This window comes from Hipposideros armiger, unplaced genomic scaffold (assembly GCF_001890085.2).
Source record: "Hipposideros armiger isolate ML-2016 unplaced genomic scaffold, ASM189008v1 scaffold_727, whole genome shotgun sequence".
Lineage (NCBI taxonomy): Eukaryota > Metazoa > Chordata > Mammalia > Chiroptera > Hipposideridae > Hipposideros > Hipposideros armiger.
In genome coordinates, this window is record NW_017732077.1 from 583,394 (window position 1) to 606,710 (window position 23,317).

At 37.9% G+C, this 23,317-nt stretch overlaps 1 protein-coding gene and 1 pseudogene across 3 annotated transcripts in view; both read left to right on the forward strand.

The window, feature by feature from the left end:
• The first annotated feature begins 8,393 nt into the window (after positions 1-8,393).
• On the forward strand, positions 8,394-9,521 carry LOC109373463 (wiskott-Aldrich syndrome protein family member 1 pseudogene; annotated as a pseudogene).
• A 3,845-nt stretch (positions 9,522-13,366) lies between these two features.
• The window catches only part of LOC109373460 (sulfotransferase 1C2), a 28,911-nt gene continuing 18,960 nt past the window's right edge, over positions 13,367-23,317 (forward strand). Inside the window, exon 1 of one of the 3 annotated variants that reach the window (XM_019627263.1) lies at positions 13,367-13,776. The gene's annotated coding sequence lies outside the window, so the exon portion shown is untranslated. Of the gene's footprint in view, positions 13,777-22,817; positions 23,045-23,317 lie in introns of those variants that run through there. The other 2 variants (XM_019627262.1, XM_019627264.1) reach the window with 2 other exon arrangements.

A 23,317-nucleotide genomic window follows, 5' to 3' on the forward strand; every position in this document is an offset into this window, starting at 1 on the left:
GAAGAAGAAGAAGAAGAAGAAGAAGAAGAAGAAGAAGAAGAAAAAGGAGGAGGAGGAGGAGGAGAAGAAGAAGAAGAAGGAGGAGAAGAAAAAATATGAATAATAAAATGGCAATAACTACATATTTATCAACAATCACTTTCAATGTAAATGGATTAAATATTCCAATCAAAATATATAGGGTGGCTAAATGGGTAAGAAAACAAGATCCTTACATATGCTGCCTACAAGAGACTCATTTCAGATCAAAAGACATACACAGACTGAAAGTAAAGAAATGGAAAAAAATTTTCATGAAAATGGAAAAAACTAAAGCTGGAGTAGCAATACTTATACCAGAAAAAAATAAGACTTTAAAACAAGAGACAGAAGAGACCCAATCATCCCAATTCTGGGTATTTATCTGAAGAAACCCAAAACACTAATTTGAAGGGGCGTGTGCATCCATATGTTCATTGCAGCACTATTTACAATACAATAACCAAGATTTGGAAGCAACCTGGGTGTCCATCTATGGATGAATGGATAAAGAAAAGGTGGTACATATATACATTTGAATATTATTCAGCCATAGAAAATAATACAATCTTGCCATCTGCAACAACATGGATGGACCTGGAGGGTATTGTATTGAGTGGAGTAAGCCGGGTAGAAAAAGACAAATGTCATATGATTTCACTTATATGTGGAGTCTAAAGAACAAAATAAATGAACTAACAAAATAGAAGCAGGCTCATAGATACAGAGAAGATTTTGATGGTTGCCAGATGAGTGGGAGGTTGGGGGGGATCAGTGAAAAGGGTGAAGGGATTGAGAAGTACAGATTGGTAGTTACAAAATAGTCATGGGGATGGAAAGTATAGCATAAGGAATATATTCAATAATATTGTAATAACTATGTATGGTGTCAGATGGACACTAGATTTATCAGGATGATCACTTCATAAGTTATATGAATGTCTAATCACTATGTTGTACACCTGAATCTAATATAGTATTGTATGTTAACTATAACTGAAAAAAAATAATTTACAAAAATCAGGGTAATAATACCCACCTCATAGGGTATTAATCTTGTGTCTATCATGAATTGAATGTTTAATAAATGTCAGCTGCTTCCATTATGAATGTTTAATAAATGTCAATAAACCAGGCTTAGTGTGGTTCATCCATTTATGGATCCAGCTATAGCAGCTCGGCACAGGGTTCTAGCCTCCAAAAGCTCAGTCTAATAGAGGAGAAAGAAGTATATAGAAGCTGGTCAAGTTTGGTGTGTAAGTGCTAATTAAATAAGAAGATTAAAAGTGGAGCCTCTGACCCATTTGGGGGTGGTGAAAGAGTGAGGGTAGAGGCAGGAGTACTTTTGGCTGTCTTCTGCTTTCAGTCTCAGCTGTCTTCATTTTCCCCCCAAAGATTAAGACCTTCAGAAATTGGTGTATTTCTAGAGGTCCTGGTGCTGCTTCTTCCTTGGCTGTTTTAGAGCTTGCAAACCTATCTTTACACATAATTTAGCACAGAATTTCCCAAACAGCTCTGTGAAAAACAATATATACTGCAATATGTTAATGGTTTTATGGGTTTAAAAAAATGTTCCATAGCTCTAACAACTTTGGAAAATGCCAGGATATGCAGAATTTCTTTCTGCAGCACCACTTCTGCCAACTTTCAAATATATTAACATACACTATTATTCTCCAAGAGGGCAATATAATTCCCTAACTTAATTTGCCCTGAAGGTCTTTTAACAATTTACAGCACTAATGTTCTTCAGAATGGTTTGAGAGCTCAGGCAGGTGGCAACTGCAAACTACAGCATGATCCAATCCCTCCAGAACAAAATGCCAAATTTTGTTGTGGCTCTTTTTTTAGTTCTGCATGCCCAGTGTGAGAAAGACAACTCTCAGGTGAGAATGAAATGTCCTCGGTGAATTATGACCATTTGAAGAAAAAAACTTTTTCCATGAAATATTGTATGTTGTCACTATAGGTTGTCTCTTTTGTTTAGCAGGTTAAGAGAAATTGGTTCTACTGCTTATTTGTACTCATACTGAGCATAAAATTAATAACTTCTTAAGGGCTGTCTGAATGATTTACATAATCTTCCAAAGAAGTAATGAAAAATTGAACACAATTCCTCTCCCAATGGCACACTATGATGAAAAAGTTAGAAATTATTTGATTTGGAGCTCTAGAATGAGCTACGGCCTATGTAACTTAGAGTATTCTTATTTATGCCAGGAGAATAAAACATTTCCAAGTATAGTAAAGCCCCATTATAAAGAACCTCATATTATAGATTGGGTAAACTTGTAGGTCTAGTTGTGTCCCCAATGTACTTTAAACTATAATACAGGAAAATAATCAGACAAATAAAGCCCATGGCCTTTGGTCCTCATGCCCCAGCCCAAGCCTACTTAGATTGAAAATCATAATTTATAACATGGTTTGGCCTTAATTTTTTATAGTCATTCTACATGTACAGTTTACCTTATTGTCTGACAAGCCAAGACAATAAATAGTTTTATAAATATATAGATAATATATTTATATATATATAATATATATAATATATATATTATATATATCTCCAAAAAATGTATTCAAGTGGACACTTTGGTCAATGTTGCCAAACAGTAGTTCACCGTAATCAGAAGTGTCTGGACATTTGTGGCAACCACTTTGAGCACCTCTTGTAATTGCAGAAGTCAAATGTAACTTATATTCATCTTTGGTTATCAGTATATATTGAGTATTACAATTTTAATACCTTTTTTCTTTCTTAAAATTATAGAGTTGTAAACCTTAAATCTATATAACTTTGCTAACAACTGTCACCCCAATAAACTTTAATTTAAAAAAATGTGTATACATTTTTGTTGAGATTATATATATATCACCAATGTAATTGATCAGGGTCATATGTTGTGAAAGGGAAAGGTGACCAAGAGCCCTGTAAACTGAATTGTAACATAGGGCTGCAAAGTTGATATACCCTTGAGGTAAGAGAGTGACGATGTGTTGCTGGCCTTGCCAGCTGAAATCAAACTGCTTCTGGTGGTCTTTGTGAGCAGGAATGGAGAAAAAGCATTTGCTAGGTCAGCAGCTGCATACCAGGTACCAGGAGATATGTTAATTTGCTCAAGTAATAAAACATATCTGGTAGAGCAGCTGCAATTGGAGTCACCACTTGGTTAAGCTTATGATGAACCACTGTCATCCTCCAAGATCCATCTGTCCTCTGCAAAAGCCAATATAAGAAGAGAATTGAGTGGGGATGCGGTGGGAATCCCATCCTTGCATCTTTTAAGTCTTGGTGATAATATTAATCTCTGCAATCCCTCCAAGAATGTGGTAATGCTCTGGTTTACTATTTTCCTGTGTAGAGGCAATTCTAGTGGCTTCCACTTGGCCTTTCCCACTATGATTGCCTTTATTCCCAGGTCAGGGAACAAATGTGGGGATTGATTCTGCCAGTTTCTGAGTATGTCTATTCTTATTATGCATCTAGCACTAAGGAAATAAGCACAGGTGGATTTGAGGACCAACTGGGCCTATTGAGAAATGGGCTTGAGTTGAACTTCCACTGATTACCTCCATAAGCCCTTACCATGACTGATGGACTATGGTGATCTTTGGGGTCTCCTGGAATTAGCGTCAGTTCAGATCTAGTGTCCAGTCATCCCGTCTAATTATTTCCTTTTTTTTCCAATGTACAGTCATGCTGGTAAAGGGCTGTAGGTCCTTTTGGGGAAGGCTGGAGAAAGATTAACTGTATATATTTTTTATAGTGTACCAGAGTCCTTCCTCAAGGGAACTTGGCTTCTCTTTATTTTTAGGGGTTCTGAATCTGTAAATTGCCTCAAATATCAGAATTTATTAAGGATCCATAACTCTGTTTTTATTTTGTTCACTTGACAAATAATTTTTCTGCTTATCCACATCAACTAAGAATTTAGTAGGCCTCCTATTTATTTCACGTCTAGAAACACAATGATCAAAGAGCCAATGCCATAGGTCTGGGTGAATCAGACTATTCTGATTGCTGCTATGACTCTGCTGCTCATTATAGGAACCTCACCAACTTTGTCTTGGTTGTTGGGTGACACCAGTTGGCCTCTGCCACCCCAAGATCCAATTACTTACATTGCATTAAGTTTTCAAATTCAGTGACTGCAGTTCCTACTGTGAGGTCTGGCCTGCAAAAAAGAGTGATCACAGTTGCCAGGGTTTCTCTCACAAATGTATTCCTCTCATTAATGATGAAAGGTATGCCTTCTGGATTCTCCCAGTGTGAGTGAATAAGTCTTAAATGATAAATAACTCTAATATTCTAATCTCCCTAAGACTTCAAATCACCTCCTCTACCTTAAACCAATGCATGTTCAATATTTCCAATTCATTCACAGGGAGCCACTTTTGGGTCCATGTTTCAGGCAACCACTAAAGAAACCATTATAGCCCTTTTTAAATCCCTAAGTTGCAACATTAAATACAGAATCTTGTGCTAGTGGGTCATTGTCAATGAATTTGCCTTAATCAAGCTTTGTGTTCCTTTCACCGTGATCCCACACCCTTATACCTATTCCCACATATATTCCCTGGATTTCTGTTTTTTATAAATTGGAAAACTCAAGTACTTCTCTTGTAGTGTGGTATACCTCCTTGTGGGTCACACATTGTACCTTCCCTTTAGGAGCTGCTGGGACTTAATCTAGTTACAGGTCTAGAAGCAAAGAGGAGTGGTGGGGTGGGCCCTCAGAAGGCTAGCATTGTTGAGCAAAGCAACTACCTCAGAGAAGGTTTTTACAGTTTCTTCAGGCACTGCAGATTATATACCCTCAAATTGATATGAAGAGGCTGCTTCTTACTGAAGAGAATGTAAGTGGGGGGGGGAATCAGGAGGCTGCTTCTAGTGACAAAGAAGATTCATCAGAATTTCGGGGCTCAATGTCCCCAGCTCCATTAGGGTCTTCCCACACACTCCCATCCCAAATTTCAGAGTCCTATTCCTTCCCAAATAATTCCCTCACATTAGCAGTAGACACCCTGTGAGGCTGGGAATTCAATTTGCATTGTAATTCAGCCACTTGCAGAAGAAGATTCTGGGTTTGGTGTTTAGCATCTCATCCCTGCAGCTACAGAAGATAAGGGTCTCTTTCAGGACAGACATAGGAGCTTTCAGGTCATTTATGTGGGGCTTGAGCTGGGAATTCTAGTCTCTTAACTTATCCTTTTTATTCCCTATTTTGTCCTTGAATACCTCTGTTCAGTGACATTTAGGAGCAACCAGCCAATTATACTCATTATACTCAACAGTTTGACAAAAATGTTTGAACATATATATATATATATATATATATATATATATATATATATATATATATATATATATATATATATATATATATATATACATGGTTACTACGTGGATTTTGCCTTTCATAAGTGTTTGATCAGAAGTGTCCAATGGTGATATTTTGCATATATCTCCTGCCAAGTTATGCCATGGACTATCAATGCTCTCTTTACTACTGGATATAGACTCATTAGTGTCTTTAAATTTAATTAGATTAGAGAGCCAATTCCAGAAACCCCCAGAGCCAATTCAGAAAATTCATGTTTAAGAGTCTGTTTTTCTAGACCACTCTTAGAATAAAAACTTATTAGTCAGGGTTCTCCAGATAAGCAGAACCAATAGGTTCTATATATATGTTAAAGAATTCGCTCACTCATTTATGGAGGCTGGCAAGTCCAAAATCTGTGAAGCCAATGTTCTGCTCTGAAGTTCCTCAGGCAAAAGAATTCTTTCTTAATTGGGAGAAGTCAGTCTTTTGTTTTATCCAGGCCTTCAGCTGATTGGATGAGACCCACTCACATGATGGAGGGCAATCTGCTGTACTCAGTCTACCAATTTAAATGTTAATATCATCTAAAAACACCCTCACAAAATAATATTTGACCAAATATTTGGGCACCCTATGTCCCAGTCAACTTGACACATAAAATTAACCATCACAAACAAGCATCTAGGCTTAAACATTGAAGTCATGTATTCTTTTTTTTTTTAAGATTTTTATTGGGGGAATTGGGGGAATGGGAACAGTATCGGGGAACTGGGGGAAGGGGAACAAACAAGTTGCCGTCGTCTTGCTCTTCAATCTAGTTGTGGAGGACGTTGCTCCACCGGCCCAAGTTGGCACCATCACTGCGCTCCTCTCTGGCAAGGCAGATCAGTCGCCGGCTTCCAGACGGCCACTCACTGCGGCTGCTGGCTGCTCACGCTGGCTGCTGGCTACATACGGTAGCCCATGGCAACCCACTGCCACAGGGACTGCAGCCTACTCCGTCGCCGGCGACTCATGGCAGCCCAGCTCCAGGTTGAGCCATTGGACACGTGACTAACATGGGGGATAATAGTGAGATATTAAGAATACATGACTTCAGGGCCGGCCGAGTGGCGCGATGGTTAAGAACTCGCTTGGGATGCCAGAGGGCCCCGGTTCGGATCCCACATATGAGGACCGGTGACGCTGCCCTCCACAGCTAAGATGCTGAACCATTGTTAAAACTGAAAAAATGTAAAGCACAAGAATACACAATACTCATTCCATCATCCCACTTGTCATCAAAATAATGGCACAATCACACATAATACAGCTCTGTAAAACCCACTGTACACTTTTGAGAGAATGAGTTTGAAGAAAGCAAACATCATCTTACTATTATGAAAATAGTTTTGACCTTGCAGAACTCCTGAAACAGCCTCAGGGATCACCAAAGATTCGTAGCTTGGAAAACTTTTGCTCAGTGTTAAAGTCAAATGAGACTAGTCTCCATTCCCCAAACAGACCTCACAACTCCCAATCTCCTTGTTTTTACTAAAGCTGTTTCCTCGATCTGAGTCTGCTCTACCCCACTACCTCTATTCAATATCAAAAGATTTCTTCTCCTTTGAAAGGGGAACTTAAATGGCATCTCCTTTGTGCAGATTTTTGTGATTGGCCACAACCATTTGTATGTGTTGTGTGGTGTTGTGTTGTGTTGTGTGTGTGTGTGTGTGTTTCCTTTCTCAGAATCTTCGAAGTATTTTATCTCTTTTATGGTGCTTATAACATTTCTCCTTCCATTATTTCTGCTTATATATTTATCATATTCCTCTCTTGTATATATACCTGTTGTTTTTGCCTTCCCAACACTAATTTTCTCTTCTGCTAGCACCATCTTGATTACACTCTAGGGAACTGCCCCTTCCCAAATGTATACAAATTAATGGGATTATCAATCAAGGAACTGTACCTTTCTTTGGCCAAAGGGTATACACCTGACTCAAACTAGGCCAGTTAGATACTCATCCCTGGAATTTTAATTATGAGCAGAAACAAAATATATTTGGTGCCCTCTCAACTTGAGACGAGTGTCTTGAAGAGAGATTATCCTTTAGGTCCTGCTTTGTAGATTCCTGGAGCTTCTTGTCCTAGTTCTTCCTTTTTTCTTTCAGTTTTGTGAGCTATCCCATATCCTTTAAATAAAGTACTCTGTGTGTGTGTGTGTGTGTGTGTGTGTGTGTGTGTGTGTAACTTAGCCATGGTCAGTTCCTGTTGCAACCAAGTAACTCTAATAAGATAACCCTCTGCCTTAACATGCACATATATAAACCCACACATGAGAGCAGGGAAAGTACAATCTTACTACTCATTCTTATACCCATCCCAACATCACACATGCAAACACACAATACATGATAATCACCCAAAGAATAAGTCAACATTCACTTCTATTAAAAAAACAAAGTTCCTTAAAATGATTTATTAACATCATAATCTTAATTTAGTCTTAATTTAATCATTCTCACTGAATGGCATTTGAAGATTATTCAGAATCTAAAACTGGAGGAAAGAGCAGAATTTGGTGCCTCTAGTCATCAGTATAGGTATAGGTAAGTATAGGTATAGGTAGTGAGGATCTAGAACTGATGAAAGTCCCTGCCTCAAGCAGCCCACCATCTTGAAGAAGAGATAAATACTTAGTAAACACTGTAATTGCAGTGTTTTTTTGTGCTGGGAAAGCCAAGAAGAAAGTCAGGAAAGCCTCAGAAAGCAGAATATTAAGGTTGCAGAGGAGCTTATCAAGCACAAAAGGAGAGGCTAGTCCTTAGAGACCAGTAGAATCAGTAACAGTGGAAAAAGCACAAACAACAAAAAGAAAAGTAGATAATTTGAACTTCATCAAAATTAAAAACTTTTGTGCTTCAAAAGATCCTATCAAGAAAATGAAAACAACCTATAGAATAGGATGAAACATTTGTAAATTATATATCTGACAAGGGACATGTATCTAGAATATATAAACAACTTTTATAATTCAATAATAAAAGACAAGTGACCCAATTTAAAAATGGACAAACTAATACCAACCATTCACATTTCTTTGATCTATGAAAAGAGAAAAAATGTTGTAAGATACAGAAGGTAAGAAGGAAGAAAAGAGGAAGCAGACAAAGAAAAACCTAGATCTTCATGAATCAGAAAAAAGGCCATGGGCAGGCAGACGGAATGGCAGAAGCTAGCCCAAGGCCCAGAGCTGGCTGAAGCTGGTGCTGATCTCTTACAGAAGCATACTGAAGTTGTTAATGGCCCCGCCTCTCTATGTGATGTGAATGGATCTTATTCACTTTCTGCCTTGCCACCTAGTCAGGTGAGCGAACTAGAGCTGAGGAAAAAGTCTTAGACCGCATGTGCCACCTCCACCTTCACCAATGCACAGATCAGGAGATGTAAAACCCATACCTACCTGTATCAGTTCTGCTACAGGTTTGATAGAAAAATCGCCTTCAGGCACAAGCTACAGGCAGAACACCTGTGTTTGTGAGTCCCACCCCACATACTTCTTCCACCACCAGTACCTCCCCCACCTCCAGCTCCAACCACTGCTCAGCAAGCTCCAACAGTACCACCACCCTCAGCTTCTCTTCAGATTGTCCCTGGAGTTCTTCAACCAGCTTCTTTCCCAATTACACCTTTTAGTACAACCCTCTCTGCCAGTAGCTAGACCTGCCCCAGTACATAAGACTATTAGTTAATTCACCCCAACAGGGTGAAGTCAAGGAGCTGCTTCAACCTTCACCGCCTCCCCCTCCGCCTCCACTTGGCATTTGACCATCATCATCTGTCACAGTTGATGCCCTTGCTCATCTTCCTGCTGGGCTATATCCAATAACACGTACTACTACCTCAAGTCCCCATATTCCATCAGTGTTTCCATCTGTCCCTTCACAAGCTAAACCTGCTTGTGAGTCAAAGTGTTACTAATCAACTGTACTTGTAATCAGTGATGCAAATATATTTATGGAAACAATACAGAAAGGTATTCAACTATGAAAGGTAAAATTGTGGTGTGAACAGAGAGCTAAGCATGAGCACATTGAACATCATGTTGCCACCATCCTTTCTCACTGTGCTGCTGTGGAATATAGTGATTCAGGAGATGATCCAGAATTTGATAGAGTAGATCAGTTGGAGTAAGAAAAATTCACTGATAAATATTACAAAACTGAATGCAAGCATCCTTTGTAGCACTTGTTCTTTAAAAATTCTTGGCTCTTCTAGTGTTTTGCTTTATTTTCCTTGTGATAACACATTTCCTCCATTTTTAAACAATTCCCATGACAATGTTAAAATATATTTCAAACTAAGTGTTTCACAGTGGCTTATCTTTTTTGTCCCTGAAAAGACCTAATTTGATCAAATAAATCACTAAGTTTTAAGCATGGAATCCTATTGTTAGAATACCAAATTTAATTTTTTGATATGCATTAATTATACACTTTGTGACTTTTAAAGGAATCCACTGAAATTGAAGCTTGAAGGGCAGTTGCATCTATTAATGAGCGTTAGTCCATTTCCTGATGTCTTAAAAGAATAATTACTGCCTTGATTATATGGGCAGTTCAGAAAGTACACTTAGGTTCTAGTGTTGAATTCTATTGAGAAAATGCCTGAATTTATAAACAAAATTATTGTTTTATTTATTTTAAATACTTGCCATACATATTGGAATGATTAGTAATATCCCCTTCCCATTTCTATACTATGTGGTACAATTTTGCTTGCCTATAAGACTAATTTTTTTTCTATGTGAAATACTCTGCCTTAAACATACATGTAACTTATTTAACTGTTAAGAATATCAGCTGATTGAATAAATGTTTTATTTTTTTAATGGGCAAAGAACTTGAATAGACATTTCTCCAAAGAAGATGAACAAATAACCAGTAAGCCCTTGAAAACATGCTCTACATCATGAGTTATTAAGGGAATGCAAACCAAAACCATAAAGAGATACCTGTCCTGAGACGAAGGACACCAGCCCTTTTGTTTTAAGACTTTTATATATCACCACTATAAGAAAAAAAATAAAGATGTAGCAAAATACACAGGTGCCAAGATTCCAGAAACCATACAAAGCTCTTATTTCTTTGTTTTCTCAGTGTCTAATATAGCCTGTGAAATTGGCCACAAAATGCCACATATTGTATGATTTTATTTGTGATCAACAAATGTTAAATGAATGAACAAATACTAAACGAACAAATGAATGAATACAGTGGCTACTAGTCTACTATGGAACTCTGGATATCTGGATAGCTCTTTGTTTTCTCTCTTATTTCTGAGGGGAGAGTCCACTAGACCCAACTTCATCTTTTTATAGAATCTCCACCTCCCGCCAGCACTTTTCAGCTTTCCAAAACTATATCATGATGCCAGAGGCAAACATTAAAATGAGTAAGCATCCCCAATAGGCCCACTTAAATCTCACAGGAACTGTGGCTTGACTTTCATGGAAAAGTACTCATTCAATCATTTCTTCCCATATTTAGGAATGAATTTACACTGTGTATGCTTATCTCCAGAGGACAGAAACCCAACCCTGTTTCTGTTCCTAGGTGTGGTCAATGATATCAAAAGTAAATTCTTTAGTCAGAGCCCTGATATGATAACAGCAGAAAATGAGTTCTTGGGTAAACAAGTTGTAACAACATACAGGCTGTGGCTTTGCCAAGAATCTGACCACACACCTCAGTGGTGGGGTCAATGGTGACTGGATCTCCATGTGCCAGTTTACCCTGGGTCTGTGTGTCAAACAGCCTGAAGGTGAACCCTGGTTAAAGTTGCTCTCAGTGAATCCTGGACCTGGTCCCCGACTTCCTTGCCTGGTGTTACACCACTTGCCTTCAAACACCAACTGTGAATAATCATAAAAACAAAGAGAGAATGTATTTTTTATCTCTTTCTTTGTTTAGTCCTTCAAACAAAATTGACTAAAACATTGAAAATCAAATATATTTTTAATTTTGAAAGGGGGGGTTTATTGTTAGCCCCTTAAAAGACAAGAATAAGTTTCAGGTGACCTTAACTAATAAGAGAATTTTCTTTTTTACTTTTATTCATACTTTTATTTTATTTTCTAGATTTATTGACACAAAATTGACATATTACATTGTGTAAGTTTAAGGTGTACAGCACCTTGATTGGACATACTTATATATTGCAAAATGATATCCAAAGCAAATGACAGCTAACACCTCCATTATGTCACATAATTACCATTACTTTTGTGGTGAAAACATTTAAATTCACTCTCTTAACAACTTTCAAGTATATCATACATCATATAGTCACCACGGTGTACATTAGACTCTCAGAACTTATTCATCTTATAGCTGAAAGTTCGTACCTTTTGACCAACATTTCCCCATTTCCTCACCCCTAACCCCTGGTAACCACCATTCTACTCTCTGTTTCTACAAGTTCAGGTTTCTTAAGATTCCACTTATAAGTAATATCATACAGTGCTTGCCTTTCTCTGTCTGACTTACCTCACTTAATAAAATTCCCCCAGGTTTCATTCATGTTGTCACAAATGACAGGATTTTCTTTTTTTGTGGCTGAGTAATATTTCATTGCATATATGTACCACATCTTCTTTATCCATTCATCTGTTGATGGACACTTAGGTTATTTCCATATATTGGCTATTTTGAATAATGCTGCAGTGAATGTGGAACTGCAGGTACCTCTTCAATATCCCCCTTTCATTTCCTTCACATATATACCCAGAAGTGGAATTATTGGGTCACATCGTAGTTCTATTTTTAATTTTTTGAAGAATCTCTGTACTGTTTTTCATAGTGGCTGCACCAATTTACATTCCCACCAGCAGTACATGAGGGATCCCTTGTCTCCACATCCTTGTCAACACTATCTTTTGTCTTTTTGATGACAGACATTTTAACAGGTGTGAGGTGAAATTTCTTTGTGGTTTTGATTTTCATTTCCCCGATGATTAGGGATGTTGAGCATCTTTTTATGTACTTGTTGGCCATTTGTATGTTTTTGGGAAAATGTCCATTAAGTTCCTCTCTGAGAGAAATGTTTTAAAATGTGCTACTGCTCCACACTCTGAACCATCAAATTATCCTTTACAGATAATATGTGAGACCACAAGGATGAGTAAATAATTTCTCTAGAGATTAAGGTGAATTATAACTGTTTTAGAGACATGGTCTCATGCGCCCTCAGATACTTGGGGAAGGACTCCAAGGTTAGGCTGTGCTATGAGAATGTAGCTGAGACCCTTTGCTCCAGAAATCATGTCTGGAGGTGTGAGCTCAAGAGTGGCCCAACCTGGAATACTTTTCATGTTCATGCCAGTCCTGCTATTCTACATTCACGAGGAAACAAAGCTATGTAAGATGGGCTTACATCATAGAGTAGTGTAGTGCTCAAAAGCCTGGACTAAAGACAGAGCCTGCTAGGGTTCAAATTCTGGCTCTGCAGCTATGATCTAGAGCAGGGTATTTACTCCTCAAGTATCTCAGTGTCAACATGTTATTAGACAACAACAGCAGCCACCCCACAGGGTTGATAGAGGTCTAAATGAAATAATAAAAGCATGAAATTCCTAGAAGTGTCAGTCATATAGTAAGCTTTATATTGTTATATTACCATTAATGCCATAAAAAGATAGAGTTTAATTTAAAGAAAGGAATCTACTAAACAATGTACTAAGGTGATTTATTCACCAGAACACGAATACCTTGAAGAACAATAACTATAATGTCCAAAAAAAGCCTGCCTCAGGTTGGCTGCCAGCCATATCACATAAATATACCTAGAGATAAAATACCATACTAGGTGAGCCTCGTGTGTACTTGGTCGGCCAAGGACTGTAACAGTTTCTGTAGAGAAGTTTATCAGAATAGGAAGTCCTAGAAGAACTGAGGTCAAATAAACAGCAGCAGCAACCAAGATCCTGTCATTGGCCCTATCAAACTACTAGAATTTGGAAGTTCAGTGAACCGCCAAGGTCAAAGTCATTCACATTCTACCTGCTGAGGCATGCCAACCCAGAATCTGTTCCTGAAGTTCTTCCTCCAGAAGTCGGAAATTCTGCACCTTAAAATACCCTCCACAATCTGGTTCATGCACTTTGAGGAACCAGCATAAACCCACCAGATCTATTTAGTTATATCTCTCGGTTCTGCCCATCCTCTGGTTTTGGATGCAAAGCTGATAAGTACTAAGAAAATAAGAATCTTCTTTGGAGAAAAATACTATTATATTCTAATTGCAAAAGAACATAAATTCAAGAGAAATTTTGGAAAATACAGAAAAGCAGAAATAAAAGAAAAAACAAGTGTGACTGGATCCCAGCTTCTCAACACCAAAACTTGGTATATCCTGATTTTTTATTTTAAATTCTTCTGGTTGGAAATTGGTAAGTATTTATTTGTGATTTAATTTTTAATTTATTTAAATTAATTAATTTATTTAATCTATGTCCCTGGTGATTACTGATGTTAACATCTTTTCATGTATTTAATGGCCATGTTGTCATTTTTGAAGTAACTGTTTAAGTCTTTTGCCCATTTTTCTATTTTAGTTGCTAGTCTTTTTCTCTTGAATTTGTAGTTCTTTATATAATCTGGATATAAGAGTTTTAGACAAATATCTTCTACTTGACAGCTTGCTTTTTACTCTTTTAATGGTGTTTTTGATTAATAGAGTTCTTTTTTAATTTAACCTAATTTTGTGATTTTTTTTGTTGTTGCAGTGGGTTCTTGTTTTAGCCTGTTTAAGAAAGCTTGGGTTTTCCAAAGGTCATGAAAATGTTCTCTCATGTCTTCTTTTAAAAGCTTTACTGTTTTACCTCTCACATTTACATCTACAATCCACCTACAATTTATTGTTATGTATGGCATATGGTGCGGATCAGTTTTTGCTAAATAAATACCCAACTTATCCAGGATTATTTATTGGAAAGTTCATGCTTTCTTCTTCTCCACTAAAATGTCATTGTCATCATAAATCCAATGGCTGTCTATGTGTGGGTCTGTTTCTGGACTCTTCTGTTTTATTAAATTATTTGTCCATCCTTAAACAAATATCACTGTACTTAAAGTACTTTTTAAATGAATCTTCATAAAAGATAGATTAAGTTTTTCAGCTTTGCTCTTCTTCAAGATTGCCTTGACCATTCATGGCCCTTTGCAGTTTCATATAAATTTTAGAATTAACTTGTAATTCTACCCTAGGAAAAAAATTCTGTTGGGATTTTTATCAGAATTACATTGAATGTATGAATTAATTTTAAAATAATTAAAGTCCTTACATTATTAAGTTTTCCAATGTGTACACATGGTATACTCCTCCATTTATTTGGGTAGTTTTAACTTTCTCTTAGTAAGGTTTTGTAGCTTTTAGTATAGCAGTCTTACACATTTAATGTTAGATTTATTCCCAAATATTTGATGCTTCGTGATTCTATTATAAGTTATACTATTTAAAAATTTTAATTCTTTGTTTCATTCTCTATTTATTCATACATTGTGTGATGAATAAATTGACACAACCACCTTGGGAAAAATGGCAGTTTCTACTAAAGCTGGACATCTTCAAACCCTATGTAGCAAATTCAATGCTCCACTCCAGATCTCCTGAGCTCTCTTTTCACCCTTTTGCAATACAATTGAAAAATTAAGCAACATGAATGAAGAAACCATTTTCACCTGTAACAACATGAGTTAACTTCACAGACAAAATGTTGAGCAAAAGACAGACCCATGCAGTGTAATTTCATCTTAATTGATGTTAGATTAAACCAAATTGTCATTTTCAAGGGCAAAGAATAGTTGAATATCATCAATTTCATCTTTTTCAATAGAATATATTATTCAAAAATAGTACACACTAAGCAGTAACATTAGAAGTCAAGATAGGGCATACTTTTGAAGGGAGGAAGTGACTAGAAGAATGCATGGAGGACATCTGAGGTGCTAATAATGTTCTGGCCCTTGATCTGGGTGCCAGTGTGCAGGTGTACTCAGTTTCCAAAAAATTCATAAGCTGCACATGTCTTGTTTGAACACCTTTGGATGTGTGTGTGCTACTTATATAATTTATACAGTTAAAAAAATAGGAGTCTTCCTGCCTTGGTTATAATTTAGGCACCAAAATACTAAATACTAAATACTAAAATAAGTATGAGATAGAATTCTTATATCCAGATTTAAAATAAAATCAAGAAATTGTTCTTTGCTTGTTGGAACTCTCATTCAGGTCTAGATATAAAAAGGTGTTGGGATGTGGCAAGCAGACAGAATATAGGAATAGATCTCTTTGGAGAGAGCTGTTAATGTGCTGTGTATCCCTACTTCAGCCCTGATAGAGAGGGATGGGTGAGGTACTTCCTCCTTTGTCTCCAGCCAAAAGAGTGTGGACTTCAAAGGGAGTGTGATTAGGATACTCTGCCCCACAAGAGCCCTGTGGACTACAGGATCCCAGCCCCATTTGGAAAATGTAGGGAACCAGAGAGGACTTCTGAGTTGGTATTGCCTTGCCCACCCAGGAGTGATCAGGAGAAAGGGTGTCTGAGTGCTTCCCATGGATCATATAGGGACCACACAAGAAGGACTCCAGGACCACCCAGTACAGTAAGCCAGGAGCTAAGAAGAGAGCCTCTGGCCAGGGCATGTACACCCAATATACAAAAATGTCTGGTAAAAGTAGCAGATCTGGGACTCCCAAAAGGACACCAAAGTGTCCCACAAGAGGAAGATTCAGATATCTGCCAGATCAGAGATCACAAAAGCCCACAGCCATGAAAGAAATTTCCTAACCTCTTAAACTCTTTCCCCTTTCTCGTATTTGATCCTAGTAGAGTCCAAATCTATAGCTAGTGAATGGGGAGGAAGTGGGCCACAGAGAGAGTGAAATCCAATACTCTCCTGGTCCCTGAATTCAGGCTGTAGCATATGAAGGAGCAGGAGAAGTCTTATCTCTGATGAAAATTAAAACATTAATCCAAGATTAAAATATAACAATAGAGAAAATTAATGCACCAAAGAGCTGGTTCTTTGAAAAGGTTAACGAAATTGACAAACCTCTGGCTAGACTCACTAAGGCAAAAAAGAGAAAAGCCACAAATAAACAAACTCAGAAATGAAAGATGAGACATTATGATGGATACCACATAAATACAAGAATACTATGAAGGGCTTTATGCTACAAAATTCAATAACTTAGAAGAAATGGACAAGTTCTTAGAAATATATAACCTTCCTAGACTGAATCATAAAGAACTGGGAAATCTAAATAAACCAATCAACAGTAAGGAAATTGAAACAACCATTCAAAACTTCCCCAAAAAGCAACGTCCAGGACCAGATGGCTTTACTAGTGAATTTAACCCAACATTCAAAGATGATTTAATACCTATCCTTTTCAAATTCTTACAAAAAAATTGAAGAGGCAATACTTCCTAACTAATTTTATGAGGCCGACATTACCCTGATACCAAAGCATGGTAAAGATAACACACACACAGAAGAAAACTACAGACTAATATCTCTGATCTCTGATGAATACAGATGCAAAAATCCTAAATAAAGTTCTAGCTAATTGAATATAATAATACGTTAAAAAGATTATACATCACAATCAAGTGGGGTTCATTCCAGGGGCGCAAGGATGGTTTAACGTATGCAAATTGATCAATGTGATACACCACATAAACAGAATAAAGCATAAAAATTGTATGATCATATCAATAGATGCAGAAAAAGCATTTGACAAGTTACAACATCCATTGATTATTAAACACTCAATTAAATGAGTATAGAAGGAAAGGACCTCAACATAATAAAGGGCATATGGTACAAACACTCAGCAAATATCATACTTAATAGTGAAAAACTGAAAGCTTTTCTATTATGATCAAGAACAAGATAAGGATGCCCCCTCTTATTACTGTTATTCAACCTAGTATTGGAAGTCCTGGCCAGAGCAACCAGGCAAGAGAAAGAAATAGAAGACATCCAAACTGGGAATGAAGAAGTCAAATTGTCACTTTTTACAGATAACATGATACTTTATATACAAAACCTTAAAGACTCCACACACACAAAAAAAACCCAATTAGAAACAATAAACAAATAGAGTAAAGTTGCAGGATACAAAATCAACATACAAATATCTATTGCATTTCTATACATTAACAATGAAACTTCAGAGAATGAAATGAAAAAAATTGTTTTGCAATTACAATTAAAAAATAAAACAGGCTTTTGAGCTCCTTCTTTTGCTCTGCCCACTCCAAACTCTTTGGAGTGTACTTTCTCTTCTAATAATGGGCCCTTGAGCCACTGCTTTCTGCTCGGGCCTGCTTCTATTTCTTTGAAGTGTACTTTTCCTTCTAATAAACTGTTCTTTCACCACTTAATAAAAATAAATAAAATACCTAGGAATAAACTTAACAAAATACATGAAGAACCTATACACTAAAAACTACCAGACATTATTAAAATAAATTGAAGAAAACACAGAGAAATGGAGAGATATCTCAGTTCATGGATTGGAAGAATCAATATAGTTAAAATGGCCATATTACCCAAAGTAATATACAGATTTAATGCAATCCCCGTGAAAATCCTAATGACATTTTTAAAAGAAATGGAACAAAATAAAATCATCAGATTTATATGGGATCACAAAAGACCTTGAATAACTAAAGCAATCCTGAGAAAAAAAATAATAAGGCCAGAGATTCCACACTCCCTGACATCAATTTATACTACAAAGTGATTATATTCAGAATAGCATGGCATTGGCAGAAAAACAGACAAGCAGACCAATGGAATAGAATTGAGAACCCAGAAATAAACCCACATATATATGGGCAGATAATTTTTGACAGAGACCAAAAGCATACAATGGAGAAAAGAAAGTCTCTTCAATAAGTGGTGCTAGGAAAATTGGAAAGCCACATGCAAAAGAATGAAACTAGGCTGCTGTCACCATATACCAAAATTAACTGAGAATGGATCAAAGACCTAAATGTAGGATCTGAAACAACAAATTGCACAGAAGAAAGCATAGGTACTAAACTTATGGACCTTGGGTTCAAAGAACATTTTATGAATTTGACCTCATATGCAAGGGAAGTAAAAGCTAAAATGAATGAATGGGACTATATCAAACTAAAAAACTTCTGCACAGCAAAATAAACCATTGACAAAATAAAGAGGCAACCAACCAAATGGGAGATTTCTGCAAATAACACCTCTGATAAAGGGCTAATATCCAAAATATATAAGAAACTCATACAACTCAACAACAACAAAAACAAATAATCCAACTAAAAAATGGGCAGAGTACCTGAATAGACATTTCTCCATAGAGGACATACAAATGGCCAATGGACATATGAAAAAAATGCTCAACATCACTAATCATCAGAGAGATGCAATTAAAAACCACGAGATACCACCTCACACCTGTTAGGATGCCTATTATCAACAAGACAAGTAATAACAAGTGTTCAAGAGGCTGTGGAGAAAAAGGAACCCTTATACACTGCTGGTGGGAATGTAAATTGATACAGTCACTATGGAAAACAATATGGAGGTTCCTCCAAAAATTAAGAATGGAATTGCCATATGACCCAGCATTATTCACTGTGGCCCAGACGTGGAACCACCAGAAGCTAGGGGAGAGGCATGGAACAGAATCTGACAGCCTCAGAGGAAACCAACCCTGCTGACACCTTGATTCCAGACTGCTAGTCTGCAGAACTGTGAGGCAATACATTTCTGTTTAAGTCACCCAGGCTGTGGTACAGTATTTTGTTACAGCAGCCCTAGGAAATTAAGACACAGTGATTCTTCATTACAGATGGTCCCCAACTTAGGAGTGTTTGACTTACAGTTTTTTAATTTATGATGGTGTGAAAGTGATACTCATTTAATAGAAGCTCTACTTGGAATTTTGAATTTTGATCTTTCCCCAGGCTAGTGATATGTGGTACGATACCCTCTCATGATGCTGGGCAGCGAGCTGCCATTCCCAGCAGGCCATGCAATCACAAGGGTAAATAGCTGATACTCTACAGTGCACTTTTTTTGGATAGTGTGTTTGTTTTTTTTCACATTCTGTCATGTCTGCAAAATGTCCATCTATATCTCCTGCTTCTTATGAGGAGAAGAAGCGGAAGGCATTACTCTTGAGTTGGAACTCAAATAATTGCCAAACTGTGGGCTAATGTAAGTGTAAGTGTTCTGAGTATGTTGAAGGTAGGCAAGTCTAAGCTATGATGTAGGCTAGGTGCATTAAATGCATTTTGACTTACAATATTTTCAACTTACAATGGATTTGTTAGGACTTAACCCCCTCATATGTGGAGAAGCATCTGTATTTGTAAATTTGCTTCATATCTCAGAGTTTATCTCTTCCTTTAAACAAAGTATGCCACATCCTCCTGCCTATAGCCATAGCCAAAGCTGGAGTGGGGCTGGGCCAGCAAATGAAAAGGAGAGAAGGAGAAAATGAAAGAAAGGAGATAGCAGAACATGAGGGAGAGAGAAAGATTTAGTCCATCTTTCCTTAGGTGAGTGGGAAAGAATTGGACAAGAAAAAAGAGGGGCGAAGTAAAGCAAATTTGCATAGCTAAGTGTGAACAGTGACCTGAGAGTAATGTGATTGCATGACTTGTATGTAGATGGTCAAAAAACATAAGGAAAAATGATGAGGACAGAGAGCAAGTTGGTACTCAGCTGGGTTTTCTTCCAACAAGCAAGGATCAGGATATAACAAAGCCATCAGAGTCTGCCTAGCCAGACTATGGCAGCTGTTGGAAACAGCTCTTCTTGCTGCTGGCTTAGTCAGTGTCTGCAGGACCAAACCCATATTATAAAGCCTCCACCCCTAAAAGAGGAACATCTGCTGAGTCAGATTGCTGTGTTCAGGGGAAAAAACCCTTTGTTCTCAGAGCTCCTCAGCCAGCTCACTAAGAAAACAGAAACTACCCTCTTTGTGACAGTGGTAACAGTTCACTCAGTTATTACTTCTCTCAGTTTTAAAGCCACTCAGATCATCCATGAAGCTCTTCAAGGGGACAATGGTAGCCTTGGTTTCTCGGGTAAAAATAAGCTGCTGTAGAGCATTTCTCCTAACTCTAAAGTGAGCACTTTACCTGGAGCTCAGAAATGGCTCCAAAATTTCCGCAGAGTGTCATGGCTCTCTGTCAGGGGAAAAATCAGTATGGATGGGGCTTTCACAGAAAGCAGGGCCAAGACAAGTGGGGCCAGCACAGAGCCCAGGGCACAAGTAGAGGAAGCACTCACTCCTACGGGCTTGCACAGCCCTGAAGACCAGTGTTTCTTTATGTTTTACACTCTAGCCCTCTCATTCGCCTCACCTGAATCTGAGTCCTGGTGTAAATGAAAGTTTTTGTTCATTCATTTATCCATTCAATAAATATCTTCATCAATCCAGTTAAATGGATAAATAGTGAGTAACTATTCACAGAGCTCATATTACGTAGCCAATTCTGATTTGTTCATAAAAAAAAAGAACAAAAACGATACAACATAGACATTAGAGCTAGTCCCCGTATAAGTCCCAGCAGGACAGCTAAGACGTTTAAACCTTAGTGGGAAAATTAATGATTCGCTCATTAAAGTAAAAAGGGATAATTACTGTAAGAGTAAGATAAATAAATCATATGGATCACATGTTATATGATTCAATTTATATACAATAGGCAAATCTACAGACACAAAGTAGGTTAGTGGTGACTTAAAGCTGAGGGGATAGAAGGGAGAGGGGTGACTGTTAATGGGTGTGGAATATCTTTATGAGGTGACAAAAATGTTCTAAAATTGATTGTGGTGATGGTTGCACAACTCTGTGCATATACAAAAACCACTCAATTGTATACTTTAAATGGGTTAATTGTATGGTATGTGAATTAGATTTTAATCAAACTGTTATTTTTTTAAAACCATACAACAGCTCAGTTTTACCTGGAACCTAAGGAAAGTCTGCAAGGAAAAGATGGCTTCAAAGTTGGAGCAGTGGACTCTATGGAAATGGATTAAGATCATTTCTGGCAGAAAGAACAAGAGTAAAGCAGTGAGGCAAGAAATTATGGGATGTGTACAGAGGACACTGAGTTATTCAGTTGAGCTGGTATTTGAGGTCTATGGTGGGGACGGTGTCATATTAAAGAAAACCTTGAATTCCAGTCAAAAGCATCCAGGCTCTGGGCCATAAACAACCAGAGGATAACTTGACCTGAAGTGATAAAACTTAATGTATGCTAAGTGTATGAGAAACCAGAAGGGAAGAGGCCAGAGGTTAGGAGATCTGCTAGAAGGTTCTGCAGGGTTGCAGTTTATATGCTGTGAATATGGAAGAAGCAGATATGAGCCGTAGTTACTAACTGCAAATTCTGAGGTCGAAGGGACTATGGGTTTATTCACTGTTTACATTGTACTCAGTAAATATATGTTAAATTAATCAATGGCATTGTTAAGTAGTGGGCCTTCCCCTCTTTAGTCCAGGGTGATGTTTCAAGTGTGGATGACGGTGGTCCGGTGACCTGACAGGGAACATGAACCATGCAGACAGTGGGGGTGGGGGGGATGAGAGCATAGTGTAGGGGGGGCTCTGATACCTGTAAAGCCTCAGCAGGCTGTTGGAAATGAGGTACTTTGCAGAGAAGGATTGGGAATTAGTACTCAGAATGTGTGAGTCTGCCAAAAGCTGCTGACAGCTGACAGCACTGGAATAAATAAAATTGTCAAAGAGAAGACAGCAGAAAGAAACATGGGTTGAGATAAAAAACACCCTTCAGAAAACAGGAGGAAGAGATGTCAGTGAAGAAGCACAGGGGAGCAGTGAGGAGTCAAAGAAGGAAAGGGAGGCCTTGGCAGGAAGAGCAGCTGGGTACATGGTTAGGCTTCAACTCCAGAAAGAGAAGCAGTGGACTGTGAACAAGGGTGGGACTTGGCAGAACTGTAGCAGTTCAGAGAATATTTAACACAATGATTAGTTTGATTCCCCAGGTTGCCAAGGCCACCAGGGAATGTAATCTGCCTGCATGAAAGTACTCTCTGTAGGACAAGGCAAGGTATAAATAAACACACACCTAGGCTGTAGAATTTTGTTCTGTCCTCCTTACATTTAAGTTTGGTTGCACATAGTTTGAGAAGACAGGCAAGAAGAACCAGCATTTTAAAGCACTTACTATGTACTAGGAAGGTGTTCTTACTAACATTGCTGCTTTTCGTCTCACAACAATTGGAGACAGGAGCCGTCACCCACATGTCATAGACTCTGCTGCAGAGCTCAGTTACCAGCTGGGAAGTGAGCCCAGAGGAAGGAAGAGTGTGCTCTGGGAGTCTGCATAAACTCAGGGGAGCTGAGATTGACAGAGTGGTCAGGGACACATTTGAATGATCACTTACAATTCCTCCTTCTCAGGCCAGGTCAAAGAGTGCATTTCTGTTAAGTTCTGGAAGCAGCAATGGCTCCCACTTACCACATTGACATTCAGAGCGCCCCAGAGTGCCTCTGACACAGTGGTAATTTGAGCCTCTGCCATTGCCATACCCAGGGAATTGCCCTGCCTCCTTGGAACACACTTTCTGTGCTCACTGACCCGTGGTTGGGCCTTTGAGCTGCTGATTTTCAGCTGGAACTTGAAGGTAAGAATGTGGCTTAAAAGAATCTTTTGCTTAACTCATTAGTTTACTTTTTAAATATTTGCTATAGTAATGTAGATGTTGCTATATAGATAGGATTGATTAACTCAAGCCAGAAAATATTTTAAGGGACCTAAAAATAAATAAATAAATAAACAGATATTTCTATCCAACAGACACCAGCTTAACATGATTAGACCAAGAAATTCAGGTCCCTAAGGCAAAAATCCCCAAAAGCTCCCTCTCCCATAATTGTCACGTCCAGCGTGGCAAGGG